Source organism: Scylla paramamosain, chromosome 47 (assembly GCF_035594125.1).
Source record: "Scylla paramamosain isolate STU-SP2022 chromosome 47, ASM3559412v1, whole genome shotgun sequence".
NCBI lineage: Eukaryota > Metazoa > Arthropoda > Malacostraca > Decapoda > Portunidae > Scylla > Scylla paramamosain.
In genome coordinates, this window is record NC_087197.1 from 1,223,471 (window position 1) to 1,230,000 (window position 6,530).

A 6,530-nucleotide genomic window follows, 5' to 3' on the forward strand; every position below is an offset into this window, starting at 1 on the left:
CCTCGCCACCTCAACCACTGCGCATTCCGAGTTCTAAGTTATTTCGCACGTAGAACATGCCAAAATATCAAGCTTACGAAATTATTGAGACAGCAAAATTATCTAGTTACGCCGTCCAATAATAATAATAATAATAATAATGGATACTTCCTTTTCCTCCTCCTCTTCCTCTTGCAAAATAATCCTGCGCCAATACTTCTCCATTACGGCCACCTCCTCCTCTCTGCTTGCCTCCCTGCCATCCACCTTCAGCTTCCACCCCCCCTGTTGCTGCTCCACCAAGGTCGCCCCTCCCCCCCTCTCTTTCTCTCTCTCAAACACCCTTCTCTCTTCCATCTCCCTATTACTCTTTAGTATTTCTGCTATTACTTCCTCCGACACACACACACACACACACACACACACCCTGCCTCCGTCCCCTTCCAGCTAACCCTTCCTCTCCTTTTCACCACGCATCACACTCCCCGCTAGTCTACCCTTCCTTCCTTCACTTCACCCTCGTCCTAACTCTTTAATAGATAGATAGATAGATAAACGGACACTCGTATAAACAGACAGACAGACAAAGAGATAAAAAGCCTCAAATCAATATCTCCCCTCACATTTACACGTGAATTAGTGTAGTTGATTAATTGCTGGTGGAAAATGATGCAGGGAGGTCAGACTGTTTGTGTAATGGCCGGCAATCAGAGTGGAGGAGTTTTAATTAATGTAGCACAGATGACTGAATGACTGCGTGGCGTGTGACATGGACAAGGGAGTCCCTAACGCAAACAAACACAATTCTTTCTCTTGTTCCTTGTCTGGCTTGTAATGGATATGAAAGAACACACACACACACACACACACACACAAACGTACGCTTCTCTTTCTTCTTTTGTTTGTCTGTCTTTGTGTGTTATGAACGAGAGAGACAGATGGAAAATCTTTATATTTATCATGAAAACAGTTCCATTGATGGTGATGGTGAAGATATACATATTAAATAGTAGAAGTAGTAGTAGTAGTAGTAACAATAATACTAATACTAGTACTAATAACACAACAACAACAACAACAACAACAACAACAACAACAACGATAGAAGTTTGAAGCCTCAGTAACAATACTAATATTCTCTCTCTCTCTCTCTCTCTCTCTCTCTCTCTCTCTCTCTCTCTCTCTCTCTCTCTCTCTCTCTCCCCCCCTTCAAAAACACAACCAGGGGAAACAAAAGAACATCAGCTGATCGCCTTAATGAAAATAATGAGTCAGGTGAACGAAGGACAGGTATGGACTGCACAATGGACAGATGTGAGCTAATTAACCTTTCCCTAGAGAGTCAAGGTGAGGGTAGAGGACCTGCGAAATACGTGCACCTGTTGGCAAGTCACATTATCACCTGGACATCTCATTATCAACTGATAGGTGTGTGTGTGTGCTATCAGAGAGAGAGAGAGAGAGAGAGAGAGAGAGAGAGAGAGAGAGAGAGAGAGAGAGAGAGAGAGAGAGAGAGAGAGAGAGGAGGGAGGGGGAGGGTGATAAGATAGCGCATGTGGGGAATACAGATATATTGATAAACAGACTGTTATTATTATTATTATTATTATTATTATTATTATTATTATTATTATTATCCTACCTATTTATTTTTTTTCAGTGGTGATATCACGTTTTCTTTTTCATATTCCTTTCCTCCTCCTCCTCCTCCTCCTCCTCCCAAACAGCCTTGTAAGGGTCTAAAGGTCTGTTGCTGTTTGGGTTTTCTTTGTAATCCTCTGTAATCCTCCTCCTCCTCCTCTTCCTCCTCCCCGTGCTCATCGTCCTCCTCCTCCTCCTCCTCCTCCTCTTTTTTTTTTTTTATTATAACAAGGAAGAAAAAATATATAAAAAGAGCATTATTATTATTGATGTTATTGTTATTATCATTGTTTTTCTAGTATTTTTATCTCATCATCGCCCTCTCTTCCTCCTCCTCCTCCTCTTCCTCCTCCTCCTCTTCTTCCACCTCCTCCTCTTCCTTCTCCCCCCCTCTTGTTTACTGCAACGAGAATAAAAAAAAGAAGAAAAAACTCCCCTTATACTATAAATGTTATTGTTGTTGTTGTTGTTGTTGTTGTTGTTGTTGTTATTGTTGTTGTTGTTGTTGTTGTAATCATTATTATCGTTATTTGTATTATTAGTTTTGCGTGTTATTATTATTATCATTATTATTATTATTATTATTATTATTACCACAACAACAACAACAACTACTACTATTACTACTACTACTACGTACCACCACCACCACTACTACAACCACCACCACCACCACCACCACCACCACTTTTATCATCACCCTCCCTCGCTTTGCGCATTATCGTAACAATAACAACCTTTCCTTGGCCTCGTTATTAAAGCTACAGTGATGTTTGGACAGGTGAGAGCAATGCAGGTGAGGAGGAGGAGGAGGAGGAGGAGGAGGAGGAGGAGGCTTGGCATGCTTGTTAAAGGGGACGGAATGAAGGAATGAAGGAAGATGATGATAGTGGTGGTGAGGAAAATATAGATAAATAAATAGATATGGAAAATAGAAAAAAAAGAGAAGAAAAAATAAATAAAAAGTATGGAGGAATGAAGGGTTTTGGTGGTGGTGGTGGTGGTGGTGGTGGTTAAAAAAAAATATGTAGAAAAATGAATAAACATGTAAAATAAAAACGGAACATAAAATAAAATAAAAATAAGAATAGATAAAATAAAAATGCAAATAAATGAATACACAGAAATAAAAATAATATTGATACCTGAAAGAGAGAGAGAGAGAGAGAGAGAGAGAGAGAGAGAGAGAGAGAGAGAGAGAGAGAGAGAGAGAGAGAGAGAGAGAATTACGTTTGAAATTTGATATATCTTTTATTACATTCTAGCTTCTTTAATAAACTCTGCTGGAAGTTATTGGGGTTTTCGTGGTTCTAGTGACAATTTAATAGGCTATGATGGAAGTTATTGGGGTTTTCAAGGCTGTTTTCATGGTTCTATTAAGTTTAACAGGCTATAGTGAAGTTACTGTGGCTTTCAAAGATGTTTTCATCGTTCTATTGAGTGCAGAAAGGAAGGCATGAAAGTAGGAGAGACGTGAAGTACAAAACGTAAAAAAAAAAACAGACAGGAGTGAAGAAAGGATGGAGAGGAGAGAAAGAGAGAGAGGGATGAGATATAGGAGAGAAGAAAACGTTTAGAGGTTGCTTGAAAGTGAAGGAAAAAGGGTGTACAAGTGCGTAGGAGTGAAAGAGATGGCGTAGGGATGAAGGAAACGATATAGATGCGAAGGAAGAAGGTTGTGGAAGTGAAGAAGTGAAGGATACAGCTTAGGAATGAAGGAAAATAGGCTATAGGAGTGAAGGACTGAAGGAAATGATGTAGGAATGAAGAAAGAAGGTTGTAGAAGTGGAAGAGTGAAGAGATAAGGGTGTAGAGGTGGAGTGAAAGAGACAGTGGAGTAGTGGAGACCTGAGTGAGGGAAGGATAAGCCAGGATGTGGTGTGTCCCCCAGTAAACACCAGCAGATGCAAGGTTTTGTTAATATTTCACCTTTAATATAATTAGGGTTAATTTAGATATTATGAAGGGAGTTTTAGTGTGTTGTAACAGTATTAGTACGTGTTTGTGTTTGCCTGCCTGGATTACTGAGAGAGGGAGAGGGAGGGAGAAAGAGAGAGAGAGGGAGAGGTAATGGTGGTGAAAATAATGGTCAGTAAATATAAGAATGAAATAAAATAAAATAAAAAAGAATGAAATGAAAAAAACGTAACTAAAATGATAAAATAAAATTGAAATAAATGAATGCACGAAAAATAACGGAGAGAGAGAGAGAGAGAGAGAGAGAGAGAGAGAGAGAGAGAGAGAGAGAGAGAGAGAGAGAGAGAGAGAGAGAGAGAGAGAAATGTTGTTTTGCTAGTATGCGGTTTTCTTGCCTATCCCCTCTCTCTCTCTCTCTCTCTCTCTCTCTCTCTCTCTCTCTCTCTCTCTCTCTCTCTCTCTCTCTCTCTCTCTCTCTTCCTTGTGTCAGTTGCAGGGCAGGGAAAGATGGACTGCCTGACTGCTTGCCTACCTTTCTTTGTGACCTACCCCAGCTTCTCTCTCTCTCTCTCTCACTCTCTCTCTCTCTCTCTCTCTCTCTCTCTCTCTCTCTCTCTGATGCTAGCTACTGAATGATGCCAAAAGATATTTCAAAGTCTTTAACATGAATTTTACTTCCTCAAAACACACTATTTCTTTTCTTTTTACTCTTTTTTAATGTTGTAGTGGAAGTTATTGGGGTTTTCAAGGACGTTTTCATGAATCCAGTGACAGTATGACGGCACGAGTGGTAGATCAATAGGCTGTGCTGGAAATGACTAACTAAGGCTTTCATCGTTCTTGTGGTAGTTTAACAAGCTGTATTGGAAGTAATTGGAGTTCTCAAGGATGTTTTCATGATAATAGCGATAGTTTAGCGAGAATTCAGCGCCTTCAAGCATACCGCCAAGAGAAATACAGATGGAGAGCACAGATTTACAACAAAGGAAGGAGCGGTGCGGCACAGACAAGCCAAAGAAAATGTGGTAAAGTGAAGGAGAGAGAGAGCGAGAGGGAGAGGCAAGGTGGAGTTTCCCCGTGGCCATGATAACTTATGAATGAGATTATATTGAGGGAAAAAGGCAGGGAAATAACGGAAGGAATGAAGGAAAGAAGGAAAGAAGGAAGGTACGATAATTCTGCATCGAGGTACGACATGTTTCTTGGGTTTCTTATTTCCTGGTGAGGTAAAGATGGAACTTGAAAATAAATAGATAGATGACAAAGGTGATAAAAGAAAAGGAGAGAGGAAAAAAAGAAAGTACAATAATTATGCGCTGAAGTACGATACATTTCCTGGTTTCTTTGTTTTCTGGTAGCCTAAGGAGGGAACGTAAGTAAACAAATGATAAAAAAAAAGATTAAAAAGGTTATTTATCTACAATTCAGTATTACTACAGACTATATTTAGTTTAATACATTTTTTACTTCTACAGTTTGCTACAGTCACTACAAAACAACACAAAATACAGCTATATATTTCCGGTGCCTTATCAGAGAGAGAGAGAGGGAGGGAGGGAGGGAGAGAGCAGTCTGGCCTCTCTCTCTCTCTCTCTCTCTCTCTCTCTCTCTCTCTCTCTCTCTCTCTCTCTCTCTCTCTCTCTCTCTCTCTCAGTTTAACTCTTATCAGCCTAACAACTGAGATTTATCACCGAGAGAGAGAGAGAGAGAGAGAGAGAGAGAGAGAGAGAGAGAGAGAGAGAGAGAGAGAGAGAGAGAGAGAGAGAGAGAGAGAGAGAGAGAGAGCCTTCAGCCATGACCGACACTTGATAAATAGTCTCTCTCTCTCTCTCTCTCTCTCTCTCTCTCTCTCTCTCTCTCAAAGCCCCTCCTTCCCCCTGTTCGATAATAGTCAACAAATTTGGTAAAGTTTGGCGTGAATCTGTTCGCCAATATAGAAAACGGAGGAGGGATCATAAGAATAACACTTTGAATACCAAGGAGAGAAAACGGGAGTCTTCGATATCGTCTTTTTATTTTCTTTATTTTTCTATTTTTTATATAGTACCTTTGTTTCTATTTTTTTTATATATATTTTGTTTGTTTATTTATTGTCTTGGTTCCGCTTGTTTATTTTCTTTCTTATTCACCGTATTTAGTTTTATTTATTTATTTATTTTGTATTTATTTATTTTTTTGTAATTGTACGATAATTGTGGTGCTGGTTTTGTAGTTTATAGTAGTAGTAGTAGTAGTAATAGTAGTAGCGGTAGTATTCAAATTTCTATTACTACTACTACAACTAACAACAACAACAACAGCAAGAACAACAACAACTCAAACCCATTCACGAAAACCGTACCAAGAATCAAAACTATCGTACCCGACGTGTTGATAATTTCCAAGAAGGCTCAAGTGTGATTGGCTGAGCTATGATTTGAATTCCCGCTGGGCGAACGTTGATTGGCTGCCCATGGGTTCGTGTTGACATGAAGGCGGGCGCTAATTGGCTGTGGCTGAGCGGGAATGGATCACGTGGTTCTGTCGGCGCCGCTGATTGGCTACAAGAGAACCTGGCTCAAGGGGCTTAGCTTTATGGGTTGTTAGAGAGAGAGAGAGAGAGAGAGAGAGAGAGAGAGAGAGAGAGAGAGAGAGAGAGAGAGAGAGAGAGAGACGTAATAAATAGTTTCAATTCACTAAACAGAAAGAAAAGAAAAACAAAACAAAACAAAACAAAACAAAACACACACACACACACACACACACACACACACCAAACACAACATGGCCGCTCTTCCCTCCAGCAACACGTCCTAAACACGAAGCCCAGTGTCTAGAGATGTAGTGTGTGTGTTTACAACGTGTTTACAACGTGTTCAGGACCTGTTACGGACGTGTTTCCTTCCAAATATATGGCTGACAGCACAATGGCTTAACGAGGATGTGTGTGTGTGTGTGTGTGTGTGTACTAGATAGATAGACAGATAGATAGATAGATAGATAGACTTTTTTAT